General features: G+C 35.1%; 1 protein-coding gene across 1 annotated transcript in view; it reads left to right on the top strand.

Moving 5' to 3' along the window:
* The first annotated feature begins 720 nt into the window (after window positions 1-720).
* The window catches only part of LOC137922125 (carboxypeptidase N subunit 2-like), a 268,323-nt gene continuing 257,498 nt past the window's right edge, over window positions 721-11,545 (top strand). The window contains exon 1 of the mRNA XM_068765007.1: window positions 721-773. The gene's annotated coding sequence lies outside the window, so the exon portion shown is untranslated. The remainder of the gene's footprint in view (window positions 774-11,545) is intronic.

The raw sequence follows: 11,545 nt of genomic DNA, 5'->3' as shown, positions 1-11,545 counted from the left end.
ATACCTTTTTGAAGTCGTCAGAAGACACTGGATGCATGCGCTTCCTACCAGTCCTATTGGAAATCTATGGATGAGGCCTAACTTCAGCAGTGTAGGTTTTACGTCTGAAATGGAGTTTCTTCCTGCGTATTGTCCATAATTATGACACCTCGAGGAGTAGTCTCAAAAATATTATAGTTTATAAAATGAATTAATAATAAGTTGACTATCAGTCAGAGTCAATAGAAGTTCGAAATGAATTTTATCTTTATTCTTTAATGACGATAATGATGTGGATATACATTTACCATATATTTTGCTAATTCGTTTACCGCCTGCGTACCTCATTTCAGCGTCCCTAAATGCATCATCCGGTGGTCACTGAAAATCAGCATTGTGATGTGATTTGCACTACGTTATTCACATCACAACATTGTAATGTATGGTCATTTGTCATTCTCTGTCCCAGGCACTTTTTTGTAACCTTTATATATTTATATTGAAAAAAAATATATAAACTGTTTCTCTCTTATTCTCTAGTTTTCGCTAAAAGCCACGAAAACCTACATTAATCACCTTTCAGTACACATTTCCAATAAGACCGTGGGGATTCGTTCTACATACAATGTTTTCAGACAACCATAAGGCCAGCTGTCTTTTAATGTTCAATATATTTTTATTTTTAACGTGTTATAAATAATTCTTACAACTTAATTCCTCAATTAATTATTTCTTGTTTTCATTTCAGATACTTTACTAATGCCAGTCACCTTCTCGGTCGGACAAGTTTCCTGGTATGTATGAAGTTTTTATATTTTACGACTTAAGAAAGTTGTTTTTGATGTTTATGTAAAAATATTCGAATGATTAATCTCTGCTTTCGTATAAGATATAAATAACCGGGGAACACAACCTTGATTGAAATAGTATTTCCCGAGGCCAATAAATAATGTGAAAGATATAAGGTACTCCAGTCCTAGCTGGAATGTGTGGTGTGTTACGAAACATTTTATCATCTTATCTCTTAAGGGTGGCTTATATTTTAAGGACACAATCTTTGTATATGTTAGTAACTTATTTTTCGTAATTGAAGAAAATAATAGTTGCTTTCCTACAAACTGTTACGTAACATATTTATGTAATTTGTTAAACATACGTAATGTGCATTTTTTAAATAAACGCTGAAGGCACCCATTTTGCAGTTGGAATTTTTGTTCTCTGCTGATTTCGGCGAAAAAAAAATTTCCTGACAAATTTCTAGCCTCAAAGCCTTAGCAGTCTGTATAAAATAGGTAAGTTCTCAAATACATAAAAGATATTAAAATAAAAAATGAGAATAAAAATATACAGTGGCGAACGGTTTCAAATGAAACCGAGTCTAAAAATTGCCAATGGAATTTGAAATCGAATTATACTAAGCGAAATTATCGTCGACGTATTCGCATAACGCCCGCTGTACTGTCAGGGGTCGGCAGGGCGCGGTACGAACGCTGGCAATCTTCGATGCACATAAAACGATAGTCGCGACATTTCTCGTTATCTGGCCCGGCGTACGGCGCAAACGATTCGGAAAATCGAACGCAGACCGACCGTGTCGGCGTCCATTACCGGTATTAGAGTATTGAGCGTTCGCTCAGCGATCTATATCGCCCGCCCTGTGCGGTTTCGGCTCTATTTTTATATTCACCACGGCGACGACGTCTTGGACGCTGGGTGGCTTTGACGGCGAGTTATCAGGCTGCATAATTTTCCCTTTCAAGTTGAAAATATAAGAAATCACTGGCAAAGTCCCTAAAGAGAGTTCCAGCAGTCAAATTTGCAGACAATGTGGGCTGATTAAACAAGGAAGACATCCAATATACTACTCCATAAAACTCTTACATCGCAGAATATAAAAGTGACTAACGAAACGTCACTATGCAAACTCATAAATTTAAAAAATTCTATATGGTTTGTTCGCTGGCGTTTTTCATTTTCACACTTGTTGAAATTAAAACAAAAAATGTCCTGCAATTAGTAGAACGAGCAAAATAAGCTGTATTTTACAGTAGAGGTTAGTTAAAGAGATCTATATTTGTCACGAAAGGGGGGGGGGGATGAGATCTGCAGAAAGATCAAGATCACTGACGTGGCTCGAAGAATTGCTCGTCTGAAGTAGCAGTGAGCGGGGCACATGGTTCGTGCAACAGATGGCAGTTGGAACCGAAAAGTTCTCAAGTGGCGACCACGAGCCGGTAGACGTGGCGTGGATATGCCCCTCACTAGGTAGACCGATGACATAGTAAGAACGCGAGACGTTGGGGGATGCAGGCAGCGCACGACCGGTCATTATTATGGTCTTCGGAGGAAGCATATACGTTGCAGTGGGCATCTATAAGCTTAAAAGAAAAAAAAATTGAGGTTCACAAACACAAGTCAGGTGTGTCCATAAAGTTGAAATACCATATTATATTTTCTAACCATGTAGCATTTTAATACGGAATTCCTGAAAGAAATACTTAAACATTGTTTATATCTAAAGGCCACAAAGCCATTTCATATTTTCCGATGTGCATCAGTATTGTTTCCGGGGGAAGGAAGTTGGAGGGATCATTGTTTGTGATAACTCAACTAGAAAGCGCCGTGTTGAAATTCGACCGAGACCAATATGCGGGTGATTCGGCTATTTTAATACAATAATTTAGACGAATTTTATTAACGTTCAAAAATAGAACAACTTTACTGTTTGACTTTTTTTTAATCTTCAAACGTATTACTCTCATTGGTATTACAGATAAAATATTATACACTTTAAAACATTACTAACAATCGACAATCGATTAGGCTGAAGTTTTCGATGCGCGTGTTCTTGACAAATTAGTGACGCAATAAATTTTTTTTACTTGTTCCTTCATTTCTAAAGATCGTGTCCGACCTAAAACGCCTTGACGGGATTGTTGACGAGTTGTTTTCATGCCTATCTTTTGTTTTCGTCGGTGCAGTTGTTTTAGAGTTATCTAGTGTTCTGCTGACGATAAAAACAAAATAACTGAAAGACTTGTTGGTAAAATATTGTGGACAGCTTGGTTTTGATCATGAGTTAGTGGAACATAGACGTATTATTTTACATAAGACGCCATTAACACTGTTTATAATGTGAAATCTTGTAATGATTTTGACATAATTTTGTATTAGATATCGACTAAATCACTACAATATAGTCAAAAACATTTATTAGTATTTTATAGCGAAAATTCAATTTGTTATTTCCGTTGAAACATTGTTTATTTATTTAATAACAGCACAAAATCGCGCTGAATCGATTATAAAACCGTGAATAGTAATTACCGTTCGAAAAATTCTCAGTAATGCGGCCATTAAACCGCTGACGGGCAATTAATGTCACAGATAATACAGTACGTAACCTACGCGCATATTTTCTGTTTTTGTTTTGACGTTTGACATTTCGGAAGTCAGTGGCCCGAGCGAAATTCGATCATGGCTTGCCCGAAAAAAAAAGGTAGCGCCTCGTTATCTTATTCTTAATTAACTTTAAAAAAGCGAATTACTCACGCGTTTATATTTTTTGTTGGGTAAAATGAAAATGCGAATTTAAATAATCATTTCACAGCCGACGGTTTAGCAATTTTATTTAATGTTTTATTACTCTTTGAATGTTCATTTAACAGTGGGACGTAAATTAAAAAGGTTTCAATTTAAGAGATTGATGTTCTTCGCTAATGTATAACTTTGAATACTCGACGAGAGTAATTTCGAAATGGTTTTGAATATATTTAATTTTATAACTTTCTTTCGACTACACGACTGGTGCTCGATGATCTAATCTAGACAATCCCAAAAGACGTTTAAATAAAACATGAATTCTCGGATTTACCATAATATTACTAATGAAATATTTTTTTCTTAGTAGATTACATTTAGAAAAAATTTAAAACGATGAGAACGAAAACAATAAAAAATCGATGTAATCAGTTGAAAATATTTTTATATCTTTCAAACATTCAGTCATATAACATCTCTTAACGAAAAAAAACTTAAATTGTCCCATGAGCAGATATAATCAATTATATTAATTAACAAAGATCGCTTAAAACCAACATTTTTCTTTATTTACAAATCTCGCGACATCGCATTGTTAACTCCAAAAAAAAAATAACTTGAACATACCATCGTACCTCTTTATTAAAAATAATTGTTACCGATTGCGTTTCTTCTTTACTGGGTGAACAAAAAATCACGAACCAGATCGTCGATAAGCTTGTTCGAGTTAATTGGACGTGTTATTTCTCCAGCGCTCGAATTATATGCTGCATTGTGTAATTCAATTCATCATTCGTCTGCCGATTTAACAGATGCCATGCCTTTTTTAATATCAACACCGTAATTTACTTACTTTTATTACGAAGGATATAATTTTTAATTACAAAATAGTATAAGGCAGTGATAGCCCAGCGGTACGAGGCTGAGTATCGCGATAATAGGACGCGGCTTCAATCCCCGGGATAAAATCTTATATAATTCACAATGAATTAATTATATAGGATTTCCACTGCTCACAAAATAAAGTTCCAGAGGTTGAACAGCAAAGTCCTCTAAATCGTACCATAATACCACAGTGCTATCGCCAGCCCGCCTGACAAATGTGGTACAGTATATCGACCTTTAGATATTTTTGGTGAAGGTCTGCTCCTTGCTGTGGGCGTGTATAGGCCGACACACACACACACACACACACACATACACACACACGCGCGCACATACCGCTGGGGTCTATTGTGGAGACCTTGGACCGGCCAGCACAACGTAAGAATTCCACCCAGAAGATGGACAGACGACCTTGTTAAAGTCGCCGGGAGACGCTGATGCAGGCCACTTCCAAGCGGTAGAATTGAAAATGTCTGGAGTGCTATGTCCAGCAATGATCGTCTTACAGGTGAAATAATCATATAGTACAAGTTTCTACGAGAGATCGCAATCAAGCTTTTTTTTTTCATGAAGTTTATTAGTAGTATTAGTCTTAGTTACTTCTACAATTCGCGAGTTAAAAAAATCGAAGCGCGGTGGGCAGATAGCCTAAATCTCTTTTTTAGTAACTAAGCCTTCTCCCTCAGGAGCTTTGTCTCAGCTCGTTAAATGAATGCTTCACTATATCAGAAAGCCGCCGAGCTTTTAAATTGCTAGAACTCTCCTAAGTGACCAACCTCAAAATAGACGTCTGTTTGAAACATTATTTAACACGCGGTTAGCATTTCGACTCAATTGCGCCTGGAAGGGACAGATATTAAGGCGTCTTGTACATATACGTTTTTAAACGGTTTTATTTAGTTCGACCCGTACGGAATTTGTTTATTTTGGTCAAAATTAGAAAATGAAATTTAAGCACCTTCCTGTTATCAGATTGATCTGAAATTTGGTACACACATTTAATTTAGATGACAATACAATATAATAAAATCAATAACATTATAAATCTAAGATAGCCACCGATACAAAATGGCGGATTACATATTTTTCCTTGACCCTCTCAATATGGGTATCAAATGAAAGGGCTACACTAGTAAAACACGATGATTATGTCAAAATTTAAAATTCAAGATGGACGCCGTTCCAATATGGCGGACTAGGTACATATTTTTCCACAATCACCACAATATGGATATCAAAAAAACGTTTAACTTAAAAGTTTTTTAAATGTATTTATTACAGTTAATATCGATGGTTATTTTGCCATAGGCGCTGTTAAAACTGATGTAGGAGTTTGTTGACATAAATGACGGTGAAACTTACCGCCGCATACGCCGTGCCCGCCATCATTTACTTTCCTTTTCTTTCTTAAAGTTTCTAAATAATTAATTTGCGAGTTTAAACAAGTTAAAAGTATTCTGCACTGGGTAGACGTATAAAATAGTTACGTGGCCGTAAGGTGCTGTAAGATCCTGACGATCTCTCAATGACTAGTTGATATAATGATGATTATTGTGATCACGTCTGTAGCTCAACGCGGCGAAATCCCAACTCAGCAAGCTTAATATTAAGCTTATAATAAGCTTCTATATATTCTTAACCGTATGCTTAAGAATATATACATAATATATAACATATATATACGTACGGTAACTCTCCGTAAGAAAACGTATCTCGGACAACAGCTGCTGTTGTCAAGTTAGAATTTAGTAATGTTATAAGGCACCATAAATCGACTTTCATAGCGTGCGCCGTATCGCGGGACGCCATCGGGTTTGCTATTGGCACACGCGAGCCGCCTTGTTGTGCTAAAGCACCATGCACCGGATATTGGCTCTGTACTGCACCCACTCCGACCTCCAGGGAGTTTGGAGTTGTTGGTGGAGTCATCTTGCGAATGTATTGCTATCTAAATTAATTGTGAGTTAACTATATAAAATTTTTAACCTTAATAATTTATGTATCGTTATATGTTCTTACTTATTTTGTGACACCTTATTATATTTATATGGATCAATAGGCTTGTCTGTTGTGTGACAGACGGGAGGAGACATCAACAATTAGACGCTATATGTGATTTTCTGTCGACTTTGAATTATAAAATGAAAATCATTTACACGAAAAGGTTTGTTATTTAATAAACGAATATTTAAGTGATGTCGCTTATTTTGATTTAACTTAGGCTATTTTTGATAAACTGTATATTGTATAAATCTGTATTGTTAAAGTTTGTTATAATATGTGTTGTTGTGGAGTTTCTTTCTATTTCTCAATTACTACTTACTACTACAACTATAATACCTTGCGAAACAGAGTAGAATCAAAAATAAAATAGATTAAATAAAATAAGTTGTCGATCAATAAGTTCTAATGTTGAATAAATGAATTTTATCTTTATTTTTAAAGCGATGTTTTTTTGTCGTTCCCACAAGAACGCAACCATATACCATTTAAAAGTTGTTTATTGAAAATTGTTATTAGCAAAAAGCCGCTCCGCATATTTTTTCATTATTGTTTCGTTTTACACATCATTTAATTTTATTTGCTTTATAGCTGTGCTACTCCTTTCATTCATTAAAATATTGAAAAATATGTATTTATGTATGATTACAAATATTGGCTGCACTAATGGACATTTAATTTAGTGGTTATATTTGTTTGACGTGATGGGCAGATGATATTTCGGATCAGGAAAGGACTCTAAACAAGGCAAATGACACGTACGCATGGCATACGCTGCAGAAAGGCTATACCTAAATAAAGTCCAAATCGAATAAAGAGATTATTTTTAAAGATTTACAAAAAAATGGCTTATATTGCATATTTTTCTCTTCGTATAAATGTACTATAAGATACCTATTTTCATGTTCATTTATAATTTAATAGTCATTGACCACGAAATAAACTTATTGAGTGTAGAAATGCGGATTACGTTGGCAATAATGCAAGAGCTATTTGCTTCAGTATAGAACAATCAAAGTTGCCAAATTTGGCAACGCTTGCTCTTTGACTGCGGTTGAATTAATTCCAATTTTAAATAGTCAGATTTGATATTAACAAAAAAATAATTAAGTCTTGCATCAAAGTAGTTCAAAAGAGTCTATTGTTTATGTTAATATTAGTTAAAATTATTCAAACTGTCATTTCTCATGGAAGCCGTATTTGTTTACAAAAGTTGGTTTTAGGGTTACGAGTTACGATAATAATCAGCACCTATATGTTAACACGAGTTCTTATATGAAACTTTCAAGATATTATCTAAGTTTATATGTACACGAATTTGTTATAAGAATGTGAAATATTATAATATTATGTATCAATGTTGTAATTTAAATCAAGTGACTTTTTAAGTAAGTCCTTAAGCGAGGAGAAGTTCGTACAAGGGATAAAATTTAAATGATTAAAAATCGACACACTCAAACATTTTGTAGAGTCGATTTATTATATAGGTTACTGTAATTAAAATAGATATTATAATAATAATAGAAAGTAAATAAAAAAATTAAATATACTGTTCGTCTTAAAAAGCATTGAAAGTTTTAAGCGATTTATAAAAAGTATTACATATTGATACTCAAATAAGTAATGCAAGACAAAGGAAACTGTGGAGAGGGCATTATACGTAAAATATATAATTCGGCATCAAGTCGCAGTCCGATCACGTACGCGAAACTTCTTTTCGTATCGCACCCCGGAAAGTTGCGAACTATCGAAACGTTACTAGCGCACTAGCGGGGTGTCGTTAAATGCGATTCGAATCGACACTTCGTCGGGCAACTACGTCTAAGTGCCGTTTCGGTTAGCGCCAAAGTGTGATCACAGCTTTATCACGACCTCCGCGAGGAACAGGCTACGGGGATTATTTCTGTGTTCCGTTACAAACACTAGTATTAAGAACGACATAGCTCGTGCAGCACCGCCTGGAAAACTCAGATTTTTGTATTTTAAAATAAGAACACGTTTTATTGGAATACTGTTTATTTTTCTATTACGACAAAGAGATTTTAGAAATAAATATTGAAAATGTTATACGGAAAATGTTTATTCGTATTCACATCAACGTTTCAACATAAATAAATAAATGTAAAATAACTTTATAACGTTTTAATATTTTGCATATTTTCATTCAAATCTCACACAATATCTTTATAATCTTTTATGTTATATTTTCGTTCTTAAATATGAACCAGTTTACCATAGAATAGTTTTAAAGTTTAATCGAAAATGTGAAAGACCAATGTAGTTCAAGAAAATACTAATAAAGGAAAGAAATCTTAATAAATAAATGAAGAGAAAATTTAATTTTTTTTTTTGGTCTTTTTTCATTTCCTGAAAGGTATCTCAAATCTCACTATCATCTTACAAATATTTACCAACGATGCACTTTCAAAGCCTGCAAAATAACCAAACCGTTTTTAAAAATATGACTTGAAAAAAATGTTCTCACATTGCTTTTTAGGAAAGATGTTCCACTTACAAAAGTCTTATTACCATGTCCGACGTTGTAAGTGGGAGCGTCATTAGGCAAACCCTTCTCTTTTTTTTTCAGTTTTTTTGCTCATTAGCCCGCGTAACAGTCATTTGACGCCCGCGTCACAAAGATGCGTGGCACGGAACGCGCGGAGGGAAAACCCCTTCAAACGACGCGCTACAAAAGCAATTAGAGAGTGAAAAGAAAGCATGTATAATCCGCACGCGTTAGGAGATCCGTCTGCTTGGTACATAATAAATAGTGATACGAAGACACTGTTTGCAATAAAGTTGAATTTCATATAAAGTCATTAAGCATTGACGCCTAACCTCCTAATGTACCGATAGATTCAATGATGCCAATACATCAGCATCATCAGCTATAGTATGTCTAATGGACATGATCCTCCTGCATAGATTTCCAATATGACTAGTTGAAGATGTATTTAATGGAATCAGGCGTTACCTTGCGGAAGTCCATCCTAAGTAAGAAAAAGACCAATACCCAGCCACTTCCGCACATGCAGTGGTAGTCGTGCAACAAATGCACCGCCCGCCAGCCCGCTAATAAATGCATATGCGGCAAACAATGCGAATCATACAACCGCCACCGCCAAATTACTCAACACGTTTTTCAACCCTCCACGGGGCATCTTCAGGAGTTATGTTTCACCGATTAGTGCCAAACACAGAGTCACTCTGTGTTTAGCACTAATCGGTAGTTGAACACGGCCTTAAGGCGATCTGTTCTGCTTGCTATTTACGTCCACCGCTAGTTCAACTTGTCAATCTGCTGGCATATTTAGATCACTTCATCAACGAATCTCGTTATTCATGATTCGATCTCGTATAGAAATCTTTAGCATAGACTTCCCGTTGAACGACTGTGCGTTTGGCAATTAGTTTCGAGGGAGAAACCAAACCTATGCCAATATTTAATTTTGTTTATTCACTAAACACCAAAAAGATTATAATCATGCATAAATTGTATTTTACAGAAATTATGGTATGAAATTTCCTTGTCGATTGTGTTAACTGTCATTTATTTATATTTAATGTTATTATTAATTTATTAGAAGTTTTATAGAATTCGAGAGTAAGCCTACTTGAAATGTCAAGAGGAAATTTGTATCTTGGTAATGTAACTATTAAAATGCCGACAACAGTTTTGCCTTTTAAAAACATGAACCTCTTCACAGATAGACTGTATTAAAGGTTCAACTTGAAGATGTCGTCTTTATCTAAGTTTTCGTTTCTCTTGCATGTGAGTTTAGTATATTTTGGTATGATAACAGTGGTATTTCAAAGAGTGTGTATAGTGTACAACTAAAAGTGTACAACTAAAAGAAATCGAGCTCTCATCAAAAAATGACTAATGAATATGCAATATCTAATAATGCAGCGTCGTAAATTATATCAAATTGGTACATTTACACTTAATTTCGTGGTTTGTTAATGTATGACATCGATTATTAATCAAAATTATGCACTTGATGAGTTGTATGTCGATCGGATTTGACTTTTACAATCACTTTACAAGCTTCATCATATTCTAGAGTCCTATCGGTTAGCAACACTAAATAATTCGTCCGCTCGTTCGTGCATTCTCTCACTCACTGACTTTCGATGCAATGTTGCTCGTAATAAAAATACAATTTATAAATATTCCTTGCTTTAATTTTAACTGTAGCCCCCAATGAGCTTCATGGTCAAGCCGTATCTGTACCAGCGACTGAGGAAAGGGAAGAAATATTATTCACTAACTACCCATCCACGTTATCAAACTCGTTAAATATTTTGTATGCTGCTATATGTGAACGGTTGCCGGGAATCACTATGGCAGACAGTGATCACAATCCTTAACCACTAATGTACTTCAGCTTTACCAACCTAAAGGCTCAATAACTTTGGATATAATTAAACCTAAAGCAGCGACTGAAAGCCGTCTGAGAGAGGCTATCGCTCTATCAGGTGGCCCCAAAATACTACACAAGTTTTCTCAATCTCAGGGCTCCTGTAGTAAGCCGCTACATATATTGTACACTTATTTTCCTATTAAAAATCATTCGAACTATAATTTAAATATATTCTCGTAAAGATCTCAAGTCGTCTTCACTACGGTTAGCAACGCCATGCTCGTATAATATGATTGATGTTCCTAAATCTAGCTTGCGTGTGTTTCCAATCAACTTGATTTATTACGAACCTGAAGTCGTCATTAAGGAGGCGACGACACGTACGGACGTCATTATAAGTCGGCACGCCCCATGATTAATATCTGGACCGACAGCCTCCTCCGGACGCTAATATAAGATCTCCCATCTAAAGATGTTCCACTATGTTCCTTACTAACTACGGAGGTATATTACAATATGTCTGTCAAACCTAGAATGTAGTGGTTGAGGATGAATGTATGGCTAATAGAATGAAATGAAATGAAATGGGAAAATTGTAGAATGAAAGAAATAGTACGACAGATAAGATGATATGAAAGAGAAGAATGATAATAATAAAAAAAAAGAAATGAATAAATTACTAGAATTAAAAAGTCCCTGTCCCACACGAGATAGAGGAACAAGAGGTCACCAACAGCGGGGACCATATATAAAAAAAAATATGTCTGTCAAAGGCT

Source organism: Battus philenor, unplaced genomic scaffold (assembly GCF_028537555.1).
Source record: "Battus philenor isolate CCGP_79_NKW_IND1 unplaced genomic scaffold, ilBatPhil1.0.hap1 SCAF_2, whole genome shotgun sequence".
In the NCBI taxonomy this organism is placed as follows: domain Eukaryota; kingdom Metazoa; phylum Arthropoda; class Insecta; order Lepidoptera; family Papilionidae; genus Battus; species Battus philenor.
Note: the sequence above shows the minus strand (reverse complement) of the source record. Positions and strands in the feature narration are given on the sequence as shown.